Below are 26178 nucleotides of genomic sequence, written 5' to 3'. Positions count from 1 at the left end.
TCCGATGGACAGAGTCTTGCAAGTTCCAATGTTTCACCTGACTGCCCAGCGTTTGATGCCGTACAACACCACCACACCTTGCTAGCCAGATGGAGGCCAGCAAAACCAAAGCCAAACAACGACAGCTGAGAAACTATGACAAACATAGACCGAGACGTGTGTTTCCCACCCAAGTCTCGTGTCTGGGTACGTTCACATCATCTGTCAAAGGCGTCTAAGAAGTTCACTGCCAAGCTAGCTTCGAGATGGAAAGGCCCATACCGTGTAGTGCAGCAGTTGGGACCAGTGAACTACTTGGTCTGTTTGGAGGACACTGGGGAAGATGTCAGGACAGTGCATGTTGTTGACCTAAAGCCCTGCTACCCTACGGCAGAAGCAACACCTGCAGGACCTCTTCGTGGAGGACTCTGATGATGAGGACTTCCCTGGTTTTTTATAGCAGGAACATGAACTTGTCAAAGCCCGCATCCTCTCTGTTTCTATAGGCTTTGTTTTGTCATGGGGGGAGGAGTGTGGTGAAATCCTGCACGGAGCCTTCACCGTGCGCTGCCACTTTAAGAGCGCATGAGCAGTAAGGAAGGAGAAAATAAAGACAGCTCATTCAGCTCTTTGGGGAGGAGCTCTTGGGTGGCGCGACAGTTTGATTGTGTGTGCTATGCTGCAGAAGTTTTGTTTGTTTTCAGCGTATGTAGTTTATAACGTATTTAACTCAATCGTTGGTGTGATCGCTCTACGTCGTGGTTGGTTTCGTGTGATCGCTCTAAGTCGTGGTTGGTTTCGTTTGGGACCGCGCAGGTTATGGATCGCATGGATTAGTAGCAACATTGTTGCGAAGCTTTAATCTACAAACCAACAAGCCCTCGGACAGTCGTACACCGGCACGCCTGAAGACCACAGCTAAGATCTCTCTTGTTCCCTTTCTCTCTTTCTCTTCCCTCTATCGTTCCAGTGCTTTACCCTGCAACAGACTCTCTATTTTCCTAATGTACTTCTCATTGAAGTTCATTGGAGCTGGACTATTATTGCCTTGCCAGAAGTATTTGGGTGGACATTTTAGTTAAAAGGGAGGTTGCTTGCAAGTGTGTATTGTTATTTGAACTGTATTGAGGTGGGGTGTACTAAGGACATGTGGCCGAGAAGATTGTGGACATTTTTAAGGCCTTTGTTGTGTCTATGAACACCACCCACATTCATACCCTCTGCACTCCTCCACTGGAAGATAATACATATTACTGCAAATCCTCTGTTGATGACCGGGTTCTTTCTGGTATGAAGTTGCTGTTAAATTGCTCTGCCATTATTATTATTATTATTATTATTATTATTGTATGAGGTATGCTTGGTGGGGTTACCAAGAATTGTGGAAGGACTGTGCTGTGATGTGGGTTTTATAGGGTGTGTATACTCGTCTCTCTCCACTGGCTATCTGGTAAACAGGCTACACTCTAGGCAGTCTCTTCTGCTGATGTGTGTGGGTCTGGTAGTGGTACTCTCTCTGTTCTACTCTTTTCCTTTCGACATGGTTAATACCTGCCTGGCGCCCGAACAAAATCTTTCTTTACCCCTCTCTAATAAATACCGCTACACTATCACCAGATAACTGACCTGTTATAGTAGTGTAGATGTCAGAACTATACTATCACCAGATAACTGACCTGTTATAGTAGTGTAGATGTCATAAGTATACTATCACCAGAATAACTGACCTGTTTATAGTAGTGTAGTGTCAACACTATACTATCACCAGATAACTACCTGTTATAGTAGTGTAGATGTCAGAACACTATACTATCACCAGATAACTGACCTGTTATAGTAAGTGTAGATGTCAGAACACTATACTATCACCAGTATAACTGACCTGTTATAGTAGTGTAAGATGTCAGCAACACTATCTATACACAGATAACTGACCTGTTATAGTAGTGTAGATGTCAGAACTATACTATCACCAGATAACTGACCTGTTTATAGTAGTGTAAGATGTCAGAACACTATACTATCACCAGATAACTGACCTGTTTAGTAGTGTAGTGTCAACACTATACTATCACCAGATAACTGACCTGTTATAGTAGTGTAGATGTCAGAACACCTATACTATCACCAGATAACTGACTGTTATAGTAGTGTAGATGTCAGAACACTATACTATCACCAGATAACTGACCTGTTATAGTAGTATAGATGTCAGAACACTAATACTATCACCAGATAACTGAACCTGTTTAAGTAGTGTAGATGTCAGAACACTATACTATCACCAGATAACTGACCTGTTATAGTAGTGTAGATGTCAGAACACTATACTATCACCAGATAACTGACTGTTATAGTAGTGTAGATGTCAGAACACTATACTTATCCACCAGATAACTGACCTGTTATAGTAGTGCTAAGATGTCAGAACACTATACTATCACCAGATAACTGACCTGTTATAGTAGTGTAGATGTCAGAACTATACTATCACCAGATAACTGTCCTGTTATAGTAGTGTAGATGTCAGAAGAACAGGAGAACAATGAGTCTGTTGAGGGCAAAGATCTGAGAGATGACTAGTTGAAATGAAAGAGAGTTGAACTAGCTGTTGTGTTTTTCAAATCCCAGAATGTATCTTTAATTATTAAACCAATGACTACTTCTTTAATTCAACAACACAACCACATACACTTGGGCTCTTTCTCAGTCGTCTAAACATCTGTCCTCTCCTTCACTGATCTGAAAGAGTTGACCAGGTGAAAGTTAAACCAGCCTAATGTTGAGCTTCCTTCCATCATATTGTTTTCACCTGTGATGTTTTTTCCAAGCAGTTCAATGGGAGAGAGGTTTTTAAGTCGATTGGTTTTGGTTGCATTTCCACATATGCCATGCCCACACCGCCATCTATTGGTCAATTCTGGCATTTATTATCACCAGGGACCGAATAATGTATTTAGCATCTCAGAGTAACATTGCTGATTTAGGATCAGTTTATCCTTTTAGATCTCATTGAATAAGACTACATGGACAGGGAGGATCTGATCCTAGATCAGCACTCCTGCTCTTAGACGATTGATACATACATCCCTACATATGCACATTGTGTGCCTTTATTTCTCTAATAGCGATTTGTCATGACACCAAGTAATGTTTTTAAACCAAATAATGATTTTAATGGATTTATTTTTATTCATTATCCTCTAGTAACAACATAATACAGATTGGAAAGTTTTTTTAAACTTTCAATGTCAACAATTTCCATGATTTCACAATATGTCTACAAACTACAGTATATTGTATGTGTGTGTTCACTGGAGATGAAAAATAACATTTGTAAGAGATAGACAATATCAAATCAACTTGTTTTACCTTCATCATGGGGATAGTTTTGCCAACTGAAAGCCATTTCCTGCATCTCACATCTCAACTACAAAAATAAAACCACCATCACCATCATCATCAACAAAAAAGAAAATCATCATAGTTATCAACATCATCAACAATAATAAAACATCATCAACTGCCATATTTATAATCACCATCATCAACAAACATTATCAACAACAATATCACCATCATCAACAAAAAGGAAATCATCATCAACAACAATATAAACTTAATCAACTGCCATATTTATAAATCACCATCACCAACAAACATCGTCATAATAAATGCAAACAGTCATCAGCATCATCAATACCTTCATAATCATTAGCATCCAAAACAATAATCACAGTGCAGTATCTCAAAACATACTATACACTGTACATCAAGCATACCTGAAGAGTATTAATGACGTTACATTACTGATGGTCACTAAGTAGTACTTCAAAACATACTACATACATCAAGCTTACCTGAAGAGAATTAATGAAGTTGCATTACTGATGTTCACTGATTAGGAATTACACTTTATCCAAATGAATGTCTTCAAAGCAATGAAGTCATTGAACAAATCACTATTTGAAGGTGTGATCAATTAGAAACATTATCTTTTAAGTCTACTTAGCAATCATTCTTGTTGAAGTAAATACATTGAAAGACCAATAAATGTGTAAAACCTGTATATGAAACAACAAATCATATTCTCTAAATATTTCTTTAAGTGAAATGGAAAAGGTAAAATAACGAGAAAGAGAAAGCCAACGGTTTACCACTGAATCTGCAGCCTTCTAATCATTATCTGTGATCAACTGTTTACCACTGAACCATGCAGCCCTTCTAATCATTATATGGTGATCAACTGTTTACCACTGAATCTGCAGCCCTTCTAATCTTAATCTGTGTATACTGTTTACCACTGAAACATGCAGCCCTTCTAATCATTAATAATGTGTCAACTGTTTACCACTGAATCGTGCAGCCCTTCTAATATTATCATGTGATCAACTGTTTACCACTGAATCGTGAAGCCTGTCTAATTCATTAATCTGTGATCAACTGTTTACCACTGAATCGTGCAGCCCTTCTAATCATTAATCTGTGATCAACTGTTTACCACTGAACCATCCAGCCCTTCATAATCATTGATCTGTGATCAACTGTTTACCACTGAACCATCCAGCCCTTCATAATCATTGATCTGTGATTAAGGCATATCAAGCCATAGGTTGGATGGTAAGTACATGAGAGAAATATAATTATTATAGCTGAAACTAAATGAACAATGTCAGACTAGCTCCTTAGTTACCTGTGTATTGTGTTTGTTTATTTATGGACATTATCAAGTCACAAAAATCATGTCGGTTAACCTGCTGGTGTTCATGTTCACTTCTCTCGCATTTTGTAGGATTTCTGAATTTGCTAAAAACTCTTTGCTTACATCAAAATCATGATTTGAATGTTGTATTACTTGATTATAATAATGTATTAATATCCCATTAAACTCAGTGTTAGCTGTTTCATTATGAAGATCAGATCTGTAAATTGCCTAGATTTCATATAATTTATCAATGTATCTGAAAATGTGATTTGCCGTGCTGCAGTTGTTATTTTCAGAATTGCATTGGGTATTGCTCAATCTGCACATTACTTCAAAAACTGTCCCTTCATGTTTTGATTCTGTTAAATATCCATGTCATAATAGTTATTTCTGATTGTCTAGTCGGACATCTTTAAATGGTTGCATGTCAACAACTAGAGACTAGGCTTTCATGTGGAAAGACTTTTTCAAGCTCTTCATTGCATCATCACTTGTTAATGCCTTCCAGTCCTCTGGGATATCAGCAGGTCGTGCATTTGTGTCTTTAGCGATTCTCTCATTGAATGTGGCCATCACGTACTTCCAGTAGTCTGAAGCCTTAATGCTGGAATCTCCAGTTATGATCCAGTCAGGGTAATATGTCTGGTACTCCTTGTAGGGGTGAAATTTGCCTTCTGTCAGGGAGCTACTGAATTTGCTCTCACTAATCACATCAGAGGAACATATATCAGTCACTAACATCTTTGTGTGTAAGATCTTCAATCCACGGACACCCTGTGGACGATGAATGGAGGTAAAGTGTTTGCTATGCTCCTTGCCTCCTGCTTCACATGGTGCTTTGCAGAAGGGACATTGCTCTCCACATCCAAACAGACTGGTGAACATCTTGTCCTGAGGCTTGAATGTCAGAGATCTGAGTCTCTCTTTGATGTCTCCTCCCTTATCATACTCAGCTGCTAGTGACTGCTCCATTTCGCCTACATAATCTGTTAGGTAGTCAGCAAACTGTTCTGTATTTTCAGAGTAGTTCAGAGTCATGATCAAATCCAGACCATCCTTGGGGAAGACAAGCTTATTTCCAAGGGCACTGCAGATGTTCTGAATGAAAGTATTGATATCTTTTACAGGGCTAGTTGTGTTTCTGATGTTAGAAATTGAATCAGTAATTATCTTGACTATCTCTGAAAGATGTTTCTTCTCCAACTTCTCCAGTCTGCTGTCCTTTGAGAGTTGTTGTGCAATTTGGTCAAACAGCCAGTCCTTCACAAACTTTTCATAATGGTTTATGTATTCTCTGTAGTTCCCGTCATATTTCCCATCCATCAGTAGCTGTTTTAAAACGGAGAACTGGAAAGCCCCTCGGGCGCTGTAATCCTCTGACCCTTTACCTGTCTTCACTTCATCAACTACATCAGGACCAATCATTTTGGTCACATAGTCCTGTACAGCTGTCTGTAAGAGCTTTGTGAACTCCTCAGCTTTCTTAAGGCACTGATCTCGGTTATGAAACAAGTCTATGAAGTCAGTAAGGTACTTGTTCTTAGACTGTTCCAGACATTTTCGGGGGTCGTTTACTGCAATTAAATCATCATGTTTCTTTTGAAATTTTCTCGCTGCTATGCCACAGATGTGCAGCTTCAGATTAATCTCACATTCCTCAGGAACTTTACGTTTCTTGTTTTGTTGCGATGTTTGATCAATTATTTCAAGAAGCTCTTTGATGTCAGTGTCATGGTAATCTGTTTTGCTTTTCACCTTCTGGGTTATAAACTCTTGACACTGTGTTATGATGTTGTCACACAACTCTTGTAGTTTCTTCCTGAGATCTCTATTCCAGGGAATCATAAAGTCCTTAGTCTTCTGCCACCAATCCCCTGACTCTACAACAAATGGCCTCTCCCCACAATCAACCAAGCTGTTTCCATCCAACAAACTTCGGATATAACCCGACCTCGTAGATAAATGGTCTTGTAAAATGCTGAAGGCATCCTGAGCAACAACTCTTCTTGTGAGTCCTCTGAATTTGATCTCAGACAGAGTTTTCTTCCACATTCTTTCAAACTCTTCTATGAGGTCCTGTTCTGATAAATCAGATTTGTTCTGTTTACAGGTCTGCAGCAAAGCCAGCACCATGTTCTCCATTGTACTTGCCTGTGAACTCTTGATGTTGTCCAGTTGGGCCATTCCCTCTTTGATTTCAACAGCTCCATGTAGAACGTTACTCACTGTGTTTTCTGTCTCTCGTCTCAGTGTTTTGGCACTGGACACAAAGCCTTCCCTGTAATTTTCCACCAGATTGACATGGCCATCTTGCTTTTTAAAGTATTTTACTAGATTGTCTTGGATTTTCTTTTCTCCCTCTGCAAGCTTCTTGGATGCTTCTGTCATCAAGTCTTTTAGCACATCTCTTATGGTGATCTGCTGATTAAGAACTGTCATGCCAAAATTAGAAATGTTGGTTTCAGCACTCACCATCCATGTATACATCTCCTTCTGGAAGGCCCATTCCCAACCATTGTACTCAGTGCACAATCTGGAGTATGCATCTGCAACCAAGCTGTTTCTGAAACTGAAGATGAAGTTCTCAAATTTAACAGACTCCCACAAGCTTTCTGTCCACTTCATGAAATGTGTCAAATCATCATTTTTTGGGCATATTCTAAAATCTTTCATCAAGCTCTTTTTGAAGTCATATACAGCCTCACTGTAGCCAGCATTGACTGGAGCCATTGGGGGAGTCCCATGCCAGAGTCCTGGGATGTAGTAACTGCTTGTGTCTGGATCATAGTCCATCACATCAGTGAACTTGGTGATATTCTCCTTCTTCTCCATTCTGGCTGCTGCCTGGGTCATTTCATTCAACTGTTCCAACAACTTCTTCCTGTCCCTCATGTTGTTGTCATGAGCAGACACGTCTGACACATTCTGGTGCACAAAATGACATACTGGCTTCTTCCCCACTTCCTTCATCCTGATAAAAGCATGAACAACAATCTGCAGAATGTCTTTCATCTCTGTGGAGTTCTCCATGGACATGTTGATAATTGTGACATCACTGAGTCCAATCACCAGTGTTGCTAGTTCATTGTCATGTTCATAGCTATGATCTAGTTGGGCCAACTCTGGTGATTTCAACCCCTCTGTGTCAATGACCATGATGAAGTCACATTTCAATTCCTCCTTGAGGTCTTTGTTGACTTTAATCAGTAGCATGAAGGCCCCTCTGGTGCATCTTCCACTGCTGACAGCAAACTGGACCCCAAACATGGTGTTGAGGAGAGTGGACTTCCCAGTGCTTTGGACCCCTAAAACTGTGACCACCCGGATCTTGCTATTGGATTGGACAAGAGTATGAAGCTGAGTCAGAACAGCTGATATCCATTTCAGAGGGATATTTGATGCATCTCCATCCACAAGCTCAATGGGGAAACCATCCAACAGCATCTGAGCACACAATCCAGGGAGATGCTCCATCTGTTTCCTTTGAGGACTGTCTTCAGGGAGGAGCAGCAGCTTCATATAACTGGCCACATCACGCAGGAAGTGTTCAAGTCCAGGGAACCGTCAGATATTTGCCTATCCAAACTGCAATGTCTTTTTTCTGCCTTTCCAATCTGCAATGTCTTTTTCATCTGCAGATTCTTTTTCCTGAGCATTTATACTTTCTCGTTAAACCAGACAGTTCTTCCGTGACATATTGTCCAATATATCCGCACCATTTGATGAAATAGGATCGCTCCACTTCTGAACTTGACATGCAATAGGAAATTTGTCATTGCCTCTGTCATACAAAGCTTTGTGCTTTTTTCTGAGTTCTATTTCCTTTTTCTTCAGAGAGCTCTTGTAGTGTTCAGTGTTTTGATCCCTTGTTTTCTCAGTCTACATCTCTCTTTCTCCAACTGGAAAGCTCTTTCCAGATTTGCCTTGTAAGGGTAGCTGTTTGTCTTTGAATTTCATTGTGTCTGTGATGTTGCTGGTGATTTTTATCTGCCATCTCCTGGCACTCCGACACTCATCACTGTCTTCATCAACCAGAATCCCACTCTGACGAGCAAAACATCCATTTTTTCAATTGTCAGTTTGTTTTGGCAATTTTCAATTACACACCAACAGATGACTGCAGGGTTTTTACAAATGCTGCTTCATTCCTCCCCTTCTTTTCTATTACATGTGTGACTTCTGTCCTGTGAATGTTTTTCTTCTGAGATTAACAACCAGAAATAACTCTGTGTTTAGTCTTTCAAAACCTCAGAATCCGCCTCTAATTCATCACTAAACATGTAAATTGCTGCTGATGTTTGACACAGAAAGAAAACTGTGTCTTTAAAGGACCTGATGTCTCCTCTCAGATTGGCAAAAGCCACAGGCTTAGTAAGCCTGTCTATGTTTCTTTTCCCACATGGAAGGGTACCAGCTGATTTCAACTAGACCATCTGAATCTTCCGAGGATATCACCACAGTCCATATCACGATGGACAAATGTGTCAGGATTACTTAGCAGTTTGTTCAACATATTAGACTTGGACAAGTTGCTCTCTCCTAGCCTAACAAAGGACACCATAGAATATCAGAGGAGTACAATTCTCTCCTCTATGAAGGACTTTGTGTCCATTTGGAGAGGGTCTAAACTTCTCACTATGTCCTCAAGGCCACAGCATCAACGTGCTTTGTTCTGTGTCACAGTTGGGCAGCAGGAGAGGAACAGCAAACTGACACATGGACATTTTCTGGACCATCTCCTGCTGCAGGAAACCATCTGAACACAGAAACAGGGCTGTAATCAGGTCCAATGGATTAATTGCATAACTGTTTTCAGAGTCACTCTCATCAGTGTCACTTTTTAGTGTCACACTCCTAGCATTCAGATTTGCCAATCATTAATTTCTTCAGGAAGGCCCCTGGAAGTGACTGCATAGTGGTAAGAGGTTCATCTGATGTAGTATCAGCATTTATCTCAAGGACAGAACTTAACGTCAGCTTGTTTTCATAATGATCTTCTAGTCCAGTCTTTGACAACAGCTCCTTGAGACTGGGTTCTGTAAATGGAAAGGAAGATCAGGAAAAAGAAAAGATCCAGGAAATTCACCATCATATATTTATTTTTTAGTCTACGCCACTCCGACATTCCCGTCAAAACAACAGTTTMTTGATTACTTTTTTCAAATGTATTTTCCACGTAGATTCTATGTCACAATACGTTGACAAATCATGTTTAAATATAGTTGATTCAACTAGTTTTTGCCCAGAAAATACTTTAGTAGGGTACTTTCTTACTTGTGGTGAGGGTTGTTGACACCAGTTGACTTTGCTTTCCATTTTCCAGCACAGTGCAGACAGTGATAGAGTACTGAGTGCCACCTTGCAGGTCAGAATGAGTGATGCTGTGTGAAGACGTGGTAGTGATGTGTGGTTCTGTCCCTGGACAGTGGTAGGAGATCTGGTAATGATGTTGGGTTTGGTTCAATCCTGGTGGCTGGTTCCAGCTAACAGCAGCTGATGTGGTGCCCACTGAGRCAACAGTCAGCTGGTCTGGTACAGGAAGTACTAAGGGGAAAATACATTATTGTTAGTGTTACAATRTAACTGCAGAAATATATTACAGGAGTAAAAGTAGAATAGTAGAAAAAGCCAGCTTGCAATTCCTTTCGATATGGATAAGAAATATGCAAAAACAGAAGTCACACAACATGGTCTATAATGTAGATATCCTGAATGGTCAGTCCATGCATCCATAGCTCTGTCTATGCATTTGAGTGGTTACATTTCTCCAGGCCCATCCCTCAGCTCTTTACCAAAACAGAGGCGGGATGCTCTGCTTTGTTATTGTTTCAATGAAGGATTCTCACTTTAAATGAGATGTAAGTACTGCTTGGATAGTTTCATCTGAACAACTGGCTTAATCCCATCCTTTAACTTTAGTTTTTGGTTCAGTTAGAGACATCCAATTAATGCGCTATTTATTGTATTTCAAAAGAGATATTGAATTGTGTTTGGTTGTCAACTCAGTCACATAGCAACATTTGAAGGTGATTTATCTTCTGCCTGGATAGTTCCATCTGTGCCACTGTCTGGCTTTAATTTCAGTTTGTCTACAAATTAATAATTGCAATGTGGTAGTCACGTCTACATCTCAACCAAAAGTCGAAGTTAAAGAACTTGAATGAATCAAACTTTAAATGCACCTGAAATGAAGTTTGATTTGATTTAGTCACATTGTTTTACTTAGATTTTTTTGGGCAACTGACATATATCATAGCAAAGAAGGTTAAAACCCTGGGAGACAAAACGGTAGATCAACTCTCAGGTAGGAGGTGCTTCCCAGCTGATTGTTTATTCTGAAGGTGGATATTACATTGAAGAGCTGACATTGTTTTGAAGGTACAAATCCAACATATTTTACAAAAAGGTTTTTCTATGTTGAAATTTGGTTACCATGATGACATGATCCTGGAGTAGAATTACTCCCCTCAAAAAAACAGTTTGTTGATTACTTTTTTCAAGTCCAATGTATTTTCCACATAGATTCTATGTCACAATACGTTGACAATTTACGTTTAAATAAAGTTGATTCAACCAGATTTTTCCTAGACAATACTTAAGTAGGGTACTTCCTTACCTGTGGTGAGGGTTGTTGACCCCAGTTGACTTTTCGTTCCATTTTCCAGCACAGTGCAGACAGTGACAGAGTACTGAGCACCACCTTGCAGGTCAGAGAGAGTGATGCTGTGTGAAGATGTGGTAGTGATGTGCGGTTCTGTCCCTGGACACTGGTAGGAGATCTGGTAATGATGTTGGGTTTGTTCCAATCCTGGTGGCTGGCTCCAGCTAACAGCAGCTGATGTGGTGTCCACTGAGTCAACAGTCAGCTGGTCTGGAGCAGGAAGTTCTAAGGGAAAAAACATGAATTAATGAATAAAATGTTTCGCTATATGCATTTAGCAACTTCACTATGCCACTGCTCAATTGTTGGCATCAAGGCAAAAAAAAACAAAAAAAAACAATGCTATAATTATAAATCCTCTCCACAATAACAAGTGTTTAACACTGTACTTTGGATAAACGTAACGCTATCAGTCCAGAGAACACAGGAAAATGTGGCTTTTCATTTAATTGACTTTCAATTGTTTGCATGTCCAGCCCTTATATTTAGCCTCAAAAAGAAGTGTTTAACCATTTTCTTTTCAGGACAACCAGGGCTACAAGTAGAACACAAAAAAACGACATAAACCGTTGCATCCATGAGTGTTGTTGACAAATGTCAATASAAAAAATGTGGGCTGRGGTAYCAAAAYAWCCTGATATAAATGGATTTATATTRATGCTGTTWGTACAGAAAGTGTTTGCTCAATGGGAAATGAATATCRAARTCTTCAGTGAAAACTGTGTGGAATTTGGAGTTTGTGACAGCAACTATGTGAGCTTATTACAGTATTATAGACACTATGTCCTGGGATTTCATATGATCTTCTATGAAGACCTCCTGTCCAAGTAACAACTCTTGTTTAGCTTGTGAGCATCATAGAGCAAAACATGTTACTTGTGAATGTTCGTGAGAGTCTCAGCTTTTCATAGATAGTGTGTCATTGTTTGTAGCTCAAAGCATTCGGACTCAACAGATGTTTCTGAAAAAAGACCCAGCCCCAGGCTCTTTCGTGATCCACCCTTGTCTCACAAGCACTGGTTGATGGGTCCTCAGATTCTCAAAAGGTTCTACAACTACACCATTGAGAGCATCCTGACTGGTTGCCCCACTGCCTGGTTTGGCAACTGCTCGGCCACCGACCTTCAAGGCACTACAGAGGGTAGTGCGATCGGCCCAGTACATCACTGGGACCAAGCTTCCTGCCATCCAGGACCTCTATACCAGGCGGTGTTAGAGGAAGGCCCTAAAAATTGTCAAAGACTTCAGGAACCCTAGTCATAGACTGTTCTCTCTGCTACCGCACGGCAAGAGGTACCGGAGCGCCAAGTCTAGGTCCAGGAAGCTTCTAAACAGCTTCTACCCCTAAGACATAAGACTCCTGAACGTCTAGTCAAATGGCTCCCCAGACTATTTGCATTGACACAGACTATTTGCATCAACATTTAACTGTTCTGGAGCAGGAATTACTAAGGGAAAATACATTATTGTTAGTGCTACAGTTTAACTCTAGAAATATTTTACATGAGGAGACTTGAATAATAGTAATTAAAACGTTTTTAAAAAGTCTGTGTTGTAATGCCTTTAGATATGGGAAGAAATATAAATAAGCTAAAAACAGAAATCACACAACAGAAGTTGGATTTGTAATGTGTCAAAATATATTTATTCGGAAATTCCGCTGCTAAATTGTTTCTGCCCCCAAAAATATATACAGTCAGGTCCAAAAAGTATTGGCACCCTTGATAAAAATGTCCATAAAAAGGATACATTAAAAATACAAATATTAAGCTTTATTGTATGCAAAGGAAATGGGTAATTATATTATTTTGTACTAATAATAATAGAAACATACACTACCGGTCAAAGGTTTTAGAAGACCTACTCATTCAAGGGTTTTTCTTAGTTTTTTACTATTTTCGACATTGTATAATAATAGTGAAGACATCAAAACTACGAAACAGCACAAATGGAATCATGTAGTGACCAAAAAAGTGTTAAACAAATCAAAATATATTTATATTTGAGATTCTTCAAATAGCCCCCCTTTGACTTAATGACAGCTTTACACACTCTTGGAATTCTCTCAATCAGCTTCATGAGGTAGTCACCTGGAATGCATTTCAATTAACAGGTGTGCCTTCATAAAAGTTAATTTGTGGAATTTCTTTCCTTAATATGTTTGAGCCAATCAGATGTGTTGTGGCAGGATGGGGAGGGGGGAGGGGTGGTATACAGAAGACAGCCCTACTTGGTAAAAGACCAAGTCCATAGTAGGTCAAGAACAGTTCAAATAAGCAAAGAGAAACGGCAGTCCATCATTACTTTAAGTCATGAAGGTCAGTCAATCCAAATGTGTTTTCCAAGAATCCAAATTCTACACAGGTGCAAAGTGTTACATGATCTGTGCAAATGCAAATTCGGGTGAGGAAACTGTGGTTTTCCTTGTCATGACAAATGTTCGACTTTATCCCTGTTGCAGCGTCCGAGAGAGTGGTCATTGCACATGTTTCACGTTTTAGTGACAGGAATATTTAGCTAATTTATCCTTCACTAGTCTCCAAACCCCTTGGTTAGTGTTGCAACCTCGGACAACATTTTCTCAGGAAGCACAACACAATGATCTCAAACTGTGTTTCTAATACACAATGAAATTAAACACAGACTACCCCTTACTAGTCAGGAGACTATTGGGTATGTTGTGGTGGACTGTCATTACTTTGAGGGAACATAGTAAAAAAAAAAATGTTTTATAGCTACCACTGAATGGCTCTAAATTCACTGTCAAAATGCAGACAAAGCTATAAACACTTTTGGAGCTAACTAGTGCACTCAAATCGGATCCGGATGTCGACAGCAGATGGGGGTTGTATTCATAACATTACTAACAATTGTTTTGAGAAAAAAAAGTTATATAAAGTGGCTAGCTAGCTAGCTAGCGTAAGCAACGTTTGGTGGTCAATGAGACAGAGCTACCTAACCAACTGATGCTTATCATTTTCAATGCTTATGAATGTGTATACATGCTGGAATAGTGCACACATAAAACATACTTATACATAAAACATACATACAACATACATACATACATACATACATACATACCTACATACATACATACATACATACATACATACTTATAACCTTTAAATTGTTTATAAATGCTTATTCATATTTTTTTTTATGACAAAGTGTTACCAAATCGTATATCATTGAATGTGGAGTGTGTTGTGGTACCTTGGGTTGTTTCTATGTTCTCTCCTGAGGAATCTTCTTCTGGTTTTGACTCATCTATGGCTTGTGACAGTGGTTCTTCCTCTTCACATTTCTATAAAAAGTTGAATTCATAGGTTAACATGTTTAAAGACATTATGACATTGAATCTTCAATTCTGGTCTGTTGAGGATAAAGCACAATAGATTCCATTTAGAATTAGGTCACATGAATTCCTAGTCTGGCATGCCTAGTTTGGGCTTAATTCATACTACGGCTGACATTGCCCTGTTGTGACCATCATATAGGAGAGGTGATACGTTTGGAAAAAGGCAAGTGACTTAACCTATTAAATATAACATGTTCCCTTATTTTCCAATCTTAACACGGATAGCAAATTATGAAAGTATATCTGTGTTAAAATGGCAGCCAAAACATCCACAATAAACTATTGATAAAATTCAAGATCTCTCCCAATCAGTGCTTGGCTTGGACTGAAATAGGTGCCAGTACTAATTTAGAGGGCATTCCACAATACATTTGAGCTAGTATTCTATAAGAAGTACAGGAATTTAAGCAGTAGAACCTTCAAGGTGCCGGTACTCAGTTCCGGTGAGCTCCTTCCCATCCCATGCACTGCACCCAATAGATTTCATTGGAGCAAGATCACGCAATGCAACAGCAAAACAGTGGCTTCTATCTAGAATGTTATGGAAGTACATACTTTCAGAGTACCCTACTCAGCACAACCCTAGTCATTACCCACCTTTTGTTCTCCCTGGTGAGTATTTTCTTTCAAGACCATCTCTGGATTGGAAAGGGATGGGGCTGAAATTTCTGGACGGGGCTTTGAGTCAATAATACACCCACCAATTAGTGATGTCACTAGATCCATACAGTTACAATTAGAGTATTATTTTTATTCACCTTACATAGCGTATATTCAAAATGTATATTACAACAAAAACAAGCTGGAAGTCAATGTTTTATCACATTTAGCTTTAACCCTGAAATGGAACATGTCACATTACAGGAACATGATCAGCTTGACTACTGAGGATGTAAAAGTGTGTCTTACCGTCTCTGCCTCTTCCTTCTTGTCATTGTGATTCCCTAATACCTCCTCTGCTGCACCTGGAATGGAGGTTGATATATATTACTTTAGTGATGGCACTATCTCAGATGCAGAAGGGAGATGCAGTGATATCAGTGAAACTGTGTTTATGACTCTAGCTTACCACTAAATAAGTCATTTTACAGTATGTATTGGGTTCTTTTCTTCTCATGTGTTCTCATTTTGATGCTAAACCCACCAATGGTGTGCGTGGCAAAAGATCTCTATGTTCATGTCATTTGACCAAAGCATCGTTTACAATCCAACTAGAGCTCTTTGGCCATGCACACCAGTGGTGGGTTTGCCATTGAAATTAGATTTCATAAGCAGAAAATAACCCAATACCTACTGTAAAATATGGTGGGGGATCTTTTGTGTCATGGGCCAATTTTGCTTCCACTGGCCCTTGTTAAGGTTAATGGCATCATGAACTTTACCCATTCCCTGGACATCTTCATGTGGATCTTCCAGCAAGACAATACCAAAGTACAAAGTACACATCAAAATCCACAAATAAATAGTTAATTAACCACAAAACCAACATTTTACAATGGCCATCTCAGTCTACGGACTTCAAACCCATTGAAAACCTGTGGTTGGAATTGAAGAAGGCATTTCATAAGCGGAGACAAAGGATATCAATGGTCTTAGATCCAGGGTTGGGTAGGTTACTTTCTAAATGTAATCCATTAGTTACTAGTTACCTGTCCCACATTTTAATCAGTAATGTAACTTTTGGATTACCCAAACTCAGTAACATAATCTGATTACATTCCGTTACGTGAAGATTACTTTCCCCTTAAACAAAGGAAAGGTAAATGGATATATTTGGGAAAATATTTTAAAATCCTAAAATTGAAAAATACATTGAGATGAAGCCTCCCCCTTTTTCCTCCAAACATAACAATGGTCATTATGACTAAATTACATAATTGAGTGTCAATTGTGCTAATTATTATGATTTTTATTGGAGAAATAAAATAATTAGACGTCCAGTACGATACAATAAACTTTAGTGAACTATTTACAGGAAATACACTGAACAAAAAATATAAACGCGGCTTGTAACAATTGGAAAGATTTTACTGAGTTAGTTCATATAAGGAAATCAGTCAATTGAAATGAATTCATTAGGCCCTAATCTATGGATTTCACATGACGGAATACAGATATGCATCTGTTGGTCACAGATACCTTTAAACAAGGTATGGGCGTGGATCAGAAGTCCAGTCAGTATCTGATGTGACCACACATTTCCTCATGCAGCTTCAATGGCTCTGCACAGTTTCTGGATATTGGCGGGAACTGGAACACACTTTCGTACACATCAATCCAGAACATCCCAAACATTCTCAATGGATGACATGTCTGGTGAGTATTCAGGCCATGGAAGAACTGGGACATTTTCAGCTTCCAGGAATTGTCCACAGATCCTTGCGACATGGGGCCATGCATTATCATACTGAAACATGAGGTGAAGGAGGTGGATGAATGGCACGACAATGAGCCTCAGGATCTCATCACGGCATCTCTTTGCATTCAAATTTCCATAGATAAAATGCAATTGTGTTAATTGCCCATAGCTTATGCCTGCCCATACCATAACCCAACTGGTGCAAACACAGTTTCATCAGCTGTCCCAGTGGCTGGTCTCAGACAATCCCGGAGGTGAAGAAGGCAGATCTGGTTACACGTGGTCTGCGGTTGTGAGGCCGGTTGGGCGTACCGCCAACTTCTCTAAAATGACGTTGGAGGTAGCTTATTCAATTATCTGGTAACAGCTCTGATGGACAATCCTGCAGTCAGAATGCCAATTGCACGCTCCCTCAACTTGAGACATCTGTGGCATTGTGTTGTGTGACAAAACGGCACATTTTAGAGTGGCGTTTTATTATCCCCAGCACAAGGTGCACCAGCGTAATGATCATGGAACTGAATGATCAGAGGTTCTGTAAGAGACTTACAACAAACAGCTTTTGGCTCCAATCGAACAGACTCATCAAGGGCATGCACAAAGGTGATATCACCGAAAGAAAACACAAATTATTGTTTTGTAAAAACAGCTCCATGCTGGGAATCTGCAGTCCCTAAAATACTGTTGAATTATCTAAATCCTCAAAGGGACAGGACGAATCATCTTTGCGATATCAGACCAGGTTTGTCAGAAGGCATGTCATCTCTGTTTGGCTTAAAATGCCCTGATTGAGAAATATGCCCCTATGTATTGTGGCACTTTTGTTTAGTGAAGACCCCACAATTAGACATTAGTTAAATGTCTTCCCGCTAATAAAAACAACTCCACACAACATTATTGTTCAAATAATCCATGCGCACCTCTGAAATGTTTTGCCCAGTAGGTGACTTTTGACTCCTGGTAGCTTGAAGTGTTTGAAATAGCCTAATTGGTCTGTGTCAGCCTGCGCAGAATAGTTATTCTTCGTATTATTATTATTACTGCTACTACTGCATGAGGCTATAAAACTTCAACAGCAAGTTGATCCCTGCAATGTGAGGATTTATTTTGCAACCCGTTGCAGCATAAATCAGCCTATTATCGCTGAAGTTAATTCAATTATTGGTGAAGAGCACATTAGTTAATTAGTCCTACCGGTAAGTGCGGTCTAAGTAATTCCCTTATGATATCACGTTACCTCATTGATTCTATTGAAGGACAACCATTGTTTACCTCTTGTGTCGCACACATTTATTTCTACATTTCAGTCAAGCTCACAATCAAGCACAGCTGTGTATTCCCTCCAGCAGTGGTGAAGTGTAGGCCTATGACTTTGTAGCCTGATGACACTGTCCTACTGGACTCTGTGCCGGTCCCTACTGAAATGTAATTGATTTTGAGAAATAGCATCCAAACATGGGGGTGGCTTATCTCAATATCTCGCCACACTCATCTCAATGTATTTTTCAATTTTAAGATTTTCAAATATATTCCATTCTCCTTTCCCTTGTTTATACTATGGCTATATTCCCACGAATACTACTTTATGTAATAAAGCTTTTTACATGTGTAATTTTCTGTCTTTATAAGATTAAGCCTATGTATTGCCTACCTACAACCTCTGTTCATACATTTGAAGTCCTTCAAAATAGAAACGGCATATTCTAATGTTAGAAAGTAGAAACAGGAGGCTGCTGAGAGGAGGACAGCTCATAATAATGGCCGGAACGGAGCAAATGGAATGGCATCAAACACATGGAAACCATTTGTCTGATGTATTCGATACCATTCCACCTATTCCGCTCCAGCCATTACCACGAGCCTGTCCTCCCTAATCAAGGTGCCACCAGCCTCCTGTGGAAGTAGAACATGAAGCTAGGCTTCTGTGGGTGGGGCTAAATAATTACAACCGAAATAAAATAATAGTGATAAAGGGGGGGGGGGGGGGATGCTGGGCAGAGCATGCCCAGAGCTTGTGGCTGAGCAGTACCAGAGTGAAATTGGAGCAGGAGAGAAAGCCGACAATTTATTTTTTTATCTGGTTGAATTACGCTCTGCTCCTCACTCCACACTCGCCCACTTACATGCTCTGGCATTCAAAAGCATACCTGCTTTAAGCTATCAAAGAACTGTCAATCATATCAATGGATGTAATCAGTGAATGAATGGATGCAGCAACCATTACATAGTCTGACAAGCTACATAACAAACAAGGCCTAATAAGACAAAAGAACAATTAAGTCGTTCAAACAAAATAATAAGTTGGAGGGTTCTACTAAGCTAACATATTAAATTATTTTAAGATGGTCATACCATGGATAATTTTGCTATTAAACATTGAATTTGGCCTTGCTGCAATTAGCCGATAACTAATTGAGTAACATATACATACAATGGGGTTCAAGTCTGGAGACTGAGATGGCAATTGCAAAATGTTGATTTGTGGTGAATTAAACACTTCTTTGTGCATTTTGATGTGTGCCTGAGGTCATTGTCTTGTTGGAAGATTAACTTGCAGCCAAGTTTAGTTTGTGAGGTCTTTGCCTTTCTTGGTTTGGTGTAGTTGTCACTTGTGTGTTCGTAGGTGGGAAGACTTAGCAAAATTATTTTGCCAATTAGATTCAGCTGACTAGTGTGCGATAATGGGAATGTTGGTTTGACTTTATATAGTCTATCACCGGGGCTATTTAGGGAAATGATCATATTTATACTTTGTAGTAAAATTTGACAGTAGAATAAATGTTTCTGACTCGTATCGATGCTAAATAGGCTGTTTTCTAAATGAGAAGTTGTTTTAAAGGGGCAGTTGATCTTTAAGCTGAGATGAGCTTAAAAAGATACAATGTTAATGCAGATTTTATTTTGTTCAATTTAATTTAAAAGAATATTCAGGTGGGCAATAATTTTGACACCTATCTATATTTAATGTTTTTATCATTATTACTTGTTAAACAAAATATATTTTTCTGAGCAATTGTATTAGTATAAAAAAATAACAAAAAACCTTTAGCACCAATATAGTGCAATGTTTCTATTATTTATTATATACAGTCTTTTTTGCTTCTTTATCAAGGGTGCCTATAATTTTGGAGGTGACTGTGTATGCTTAGATGCAGTCACAACAGCTCATAAAGTCTGTTAGTGGTTGGAATACTTGGTAGAACTGTAATCCAGAAACCAGCTACCCTCTGTACCTATAATGCTGTGTATTCTCCGAAAATAATTATATTCTACAGGAAATGTTATAAGTACCAGAATTCCTATAATTTCCTCCAATAGTATATATATGTGCAACTTTTTATGCTCTATGGGTTGCTATAACAATTGGTTTGAAGTGACATTGAGAATTTGAGAAACATCCTGCCATAGGCCCTACCACTCTCATTGTTTCACTAGCAGAGATGCTAATGCTATTTGTGGGGTAAGTAAATAAAGACAACTAAGTCATATTTTTGGTCATTGTCTCTCAGGATCAATCACTTTTTTCAATAAAACGAAGTATATTTCAAATGTTGGTGTACGGCCCCTTTAAATGGAAGCAGTGGTGATTTTAGCATGTAAATCTTGGTGTGGCAAACTCAGACACTTGTTTTTATATACATGCCAGCAAAGCCACTACACAACACTAAACAAAACATTAATTGCACTATAACAGTGACAAACGGTGTCCACAGACTGCTGGGTCCTACATAAAGCTGTCCCGACAGTGGTGCTTTCCTTTCAGCACCATGGAGTTAATCCTTTCCACCGCTACACCTGGCTATCAGCGGAGCCTCGCCTGGCAGCGAAACCGTTCATTCAGCCTCATTTACTGCCTTTTTAAAAACCATAGTTGATATGGCTGACTTGCTTAAATAAATATGATTTTCTACTGACTCCTTGTGGATTTGTGAAACTCCGTAAGGTTCTGTTTTTTCCTCTCTTTTTTCTCCTTGTGTTTTGTACGTAGCCTTGTTTTTTGTGTTCTTGAACGTGCCCTGTCTTTCATTTTTATTCATTGACTTCACCTGTGTTTTTGCTCACCTGGTATCATTAGTTACTTATTTGGTTTGGTTGTTTCTGTTCTGGCCTTAGTGAGTTATTCTTGTTTTCACCTGTCTGACTGCCTTCATGTTTTTGACTTTTGCAAGCCTGTCACCACGTATTCTGTATTTTGGTGAAGACGCAATTAACCTGCCGCGCTCTGCGCTTGAATCTATACTTTTTTCTCCTGAGTATTCATTACAAACTCGATAAGAACCACATTCTCCTTCAATTATAACAAATGGCGACGTGAGTTTTGACTTTTGAACCATACACCAACAATGTTACATTTATGTTCAGTAAATTCATAATGTGTGTTCTTAAATCATTAACACAGCTCTAAGTATAAGCAAGTGCAGGCAAACGAGCTGCGACGAGGTAAATTCAGCCAGATGTTGAGGCCTTAACTTTACTCTTCTTTAAGTCACCTCAGAGAAAGAGCGAGAGAGAGAGAGAGAGAGAGAGAAGCACTTACCCTACCATTTGAAGTATCTTATTAGGCCTATTTAATCTTAAAAGAAGGAAAATTAAATCGCAAGCGCATTGCGCAAACAAAACAACCCTCGCAATAGAATTGCATGGGTCTATTACTGAACTTTTTGTCACAAAAATTTTTTTGAATGGGAAGAGACTGTCACTGGCAATTGTAACTGATGTCTGAAATTACAGCTTGCCTCTTATCTGCAATTTTTTCTTTTATGCCATAGTTTGAGTAGTCATCATTTTAGGCAATGTTGGAATGATGCATTCCATTTCCATTGTTTTGCTTACTTTGTGTATTATAATTAGCTCATGTCCTTTTCTCCACGAGGAGAGATATAGTACCTGTTGTATTCGGTGCATGTGACAAATACAATTTGATTTGATTTGAAGCCAGCTGGTTGTTTGTTCTACCGGTTCGGTTGCTAGAGTCGTGACCCAGTGTTCAGTCTTTTTGTTCTGTACCTATGGACGTGACCCAGTGGTTCGTTCTAAATGTTCCATTGCCATACTGGCTTGCAACAGTCTTATCCCTTGCTTGCTAGCTAGCCAACTACTGCTAACTTACAGTCACGTCAGAAAGTGCAGCTGGAATAACAGCAAAATAGCTGCATTTGCATTTGTTTAAGCTGTTTTCTAGTGACATTTATTTGGATACATCCATAACAATGGGCTAATGAGGCACAATTTCGCCTGGCATAGAACATTTTCTACCTCATTAGGACGCTGTTGTTCAGAGTAGCTAGCCAACAACACAGCTAACACAACCACTTCAAACTGAAGCTGGAAAGACTGCAAATTAGCTGTTTTATTTTTACTTTTTTCAATTGACCTTTTTTTTGTATCTATCCACAAAAATGGTGCCAGCTGATTCATGATATGGACTGGCTGAGAAACGCTGCCTGTCTAGTCCCGACTCCCGACACGTTCATTACTATGGGACATGTATGTTAGAGAGACAGACAGCAAGGTTTATACAAATCTTCACTGTTGAAAACTAAATGTTAGTCTAAAAGTAATGTGAGATAATGTCTAGATGCTTTCTATACTGGAGATCAAGTTTATAAATTGATGGAACAGAGTCAATAGGCTTTTCAGCGTTATAGGTTTAGCCGGTGGTAACTTGTGGAATAGACACCGGCTAGAATGCGGTTTTAACCAATTAGCATTCAGAATTTGACCCACCCGTATAAATACTATATATCACTGGCATCATTTAGGCAACAGCATACATTAAAAAAATTAACTGTCGTCAAAGCCTGGCATGATCTGGATGAAGTTTGGAAAAAGAGACCCTTTCAGACAGATGTTTTAAATCCTTGAAGCCAGACTTGGACCACACACCATCTCCATCGAATAACTGGCAAGGGAAGTAAAATAGTGATTGCTTTGCAATGCTCACAGTTAGCCACTGCTTCCTTCCAAACCAATCATTTTCGATCTGGTGATTTGTCAGTAGATTATCGACGTGATTAATGATGATGACTGCTTGTCTAGCTAGATAGCTTGCTAGCTAAGATTATGAAAGTGTGATGTTGACATGATCAGTCTAATCAAAGCTACGGTAGATAAAACGTGATTTGATGTAATTTTATCTTTGGTCAACGACCTTGAGCCTTCTTGGACAGGCACTTCTACTGTATATCTATGGCAGCACCCAAGGGGCTTGAACTGCCTAGCTCTACCTGCAGATTCTGCGGTGACGTAGTGTCCCCATGAGTGACAGAACACTGAGCCAATCACGGCACAACTAGAGAAGATTACAAACGCCTAGGCTTTGTGCTTTCGCAGGCTGCCCCTCCACCACACAAAGCACTGAGCTCGGCTGAAACACCTGCATTTTGGAGCTGCCTTACTCAAGAAAGCAAAAAGAGACCATGTTTGTATGCGGCTTTATTAACTCAATAATTACATTTTTTATTTTTTATTCAAACTGATATGTGAAACAGGTGGGGCTCACTGAATGGCTGTCGTTATTACCACATAAATAGACAATCAAATGATGGTGAATCAGCTATTTAGTATTAATGTGGATTGTACTTTGGAAAAAAGCTTCACATTATTTATAAGAGGAAATTAGAAGATTTTTATTTATATAAATGAATGATATGTGGCACCTATTATTGAAAATAACTTAGAACTGCCTAATGAGCTTAGTTCAACTGTCGTACCCCATCAGAACCCAACATATAGGCTTGTTTAACTCCGATGTTTATCAACAAAGAAAATGTAAACAAACACTATATTGCCCTTAAACATGGTTAAAACTATGATATATCATGGATGATCAGTTCATGCATTCATAGCTCTGTCTATGAATTTCATATTGGTTGTAGTCTCCAGCCCCATTCCTCAGCTTTTTACCAAAACAGGGATGGGAGTATGATTTAGTTATTGCTGATTGCTGCTTTAAAGGTATTATTTATTCTTTTGCTAAAATAACAGTTTGATTTGGTATTTTTATTTAATTTTATTATTTACATGTCTAATGATGTTTTGATAAGAATTAAGTTTATATTTTGCTATGATTGTTGCTTTTTCTAATAGTTTCTGGTAATCCATATATGTCAAATATGTTGATCAATGGATTTACAGCTCATATCTGAATTCACAATGTTTGCTTCCATTCCTGTCAATCATTGTGTCAAGAGTAAGATCAATAGCACTTGGATCCCTAATCATTATAAATGCTTACAATGCTTCTAATTTGCTATGCTTACGAGTACTTTTAATGCTTATGATGTGTATAGATTCTGGAACAGTGCACACATGTTAAACATACTTATTAAATGCTTATTAATGATGTTTTATGACAAAGTGTTACCAAATAATTTGTGATGAGTGTGTTGTGTGTCGTGGTACCTTGGGTTGTTTCGCTGTTTTCTCCTGAGGAACCAACCTCTTCTGGTTTTGACTCATCTCTGAATTGTGTCAGTGGCTCTTTCTCTTGAAAGTTCTATAAAACACATGTAATACATTATGACATTGAATCTACAACTCCAGGTCTGTTGAGAATGTATATCAGGAGTGTCAAACTCATTTTGCCCCACAGGCCACATTTAGTCTTCGTCAAGGTCTGGAGGGCCGCACTTAAAATGTGTTATATTTCCTCGCTGTCAAAATTACCAAAACATAGTCCTCTATTCATTGTTTTGGAATTGTTGATTGCTCCCTGACTGTCTAGCAGTCCCATGTTTCATAAGCTGAAATAAAAGATAGCAGAAATTGTCCATATGCACAAAAAGCTAATTTCTCTCAAATTGGCAATTGGCATGCTGACTGCAGAATTGTCCACCAGAGCTGTTGCCAGATAATTGAATGTTCATTTTTCTACCATAAGCCGTCTCCAACGTTGTTTTCGAAAATTTTACAGTACGGCCAACCAGCCTCACAACCGCAGACAATGTGTATGGCTTTGTGTTGACATCAACGTTGTGAACAGAGTGCTCCATGGTGGCAGTGGGGTTATGGTATGAGCAGGCATAAACTACGAACAACGAACACAATTGCATTTTGTTGATGGAAATTTGAATGCACAAACATATTGTGAGGAGACCCTGAGGCCCATTGTGAGGCCCATTATTTATTAAGGTATCTGTGACCAGATGCATATCTGTATTCCCAGTCATGTGAAATCCATAGACTAGGGCATCATTTATTTATTTAAATTAACTTATTTCCTCATATGAACTGTACCTCAATAAAATCAATGAAATTCTTGCACGTTTCAATTATATTATTTTACCTAAAACTCCGAGGTCCGGATTGAATGGGCTTGTGGGATGGACACCCCTGATGTAAATGATGTAAGTGTGTCTTACCCTCTCTGCTTCCTCCTCCTTCTTGTCAAGGTGTTCACCTAATACCTCCTCTGCTGGACCTAGAAGGAGGGTGAGATATAGTATTGTACATCAGCATACATGCATGAAGTGGTTATTTTGAAGAATGAAGATTTGCAGTGTTTCATTGTTGTGTATTGTGTCTTCATCCTCAAAGAGCTGCATGTTGAACAACTTACCTGGTGACTGAGGAGCTGGTCTCGTCAAAGTGTCTGGGTTTTCTGCTGGTAGAGGGGTCACAACACACTGTTGCTTTGTCTTTCCTTTCTGCACCTCCTGTAGATGGCTGATCTGCTGCTGCGGAATCTGTTGCGGCATCTGTTGCTGCATCTGCTGCTGCTGCGGCATCTGCTGCGGCATCTGCTGCGGCATCTGCTGCGGCATCTGCTGCGGCATCAGCTGCTGCATCTGTTGCTGCATCAGCTGCTGCATCTGCTGCTGCATCTGCTGCTGCATCTGCTGCTGCATCTGTTGGTGCATTGCTTGCATTGTCTGTTGCATTGCCTGCTGTAGCTGCTGTTGCTGCTGTTGATTCAACATGAAGCCCTGTAGCATTGCTACAACATTTGGTGAGCTATCAGGAGTGCTAGTGCTGTGAACAGGTGTGGTGTCTCTTCCGTCCCCTTCACCACCTGTTGAACCTGGTGACTCCTCATCATCAGGCCTCTCAACCTCTGTAACCTCACCAGGTGACTCATCATCATCAGGCTTCTCCATCACTATAACTCCACC

At 39.3% G+C, this 26178-nt stretch overlaps 1 pseudogene; it reads right to left on the bottom strand.

The window, feature by feature from the left end:
- Nucleotides 1–4374: 4374 nt before the first annotated feature.
- On the bottom strand, nt 4375–26163 carry LOC112075719 (interferon-induced very large GTPase 1-like; annotated as a pseudogene).
- Nucleotides 26164–26178: the final 15 nt, after the last annotated feature.

Source organism: Salvelinus sp. IW2-2015, unplaced genomic scaffold (assembly GCF_002910315.2).
Source record: "Salvelinus sp. IW2-2015 unplaced genomic scaffold, ASM291031v2 Un_scaffold3355, whole genome shotgun sequence".
NCBI classification, from domain to species: domain Eukaryota; kingdom Metazoa; phylum Chordata; class Actinopteri; order Salmoniformes; family Salmonidae; genus Salvelinus; species Salvelinus sp. IW2-2015.
This window is presented reverse-complemented; position numbering and strand designations above follow the sequence as displayed.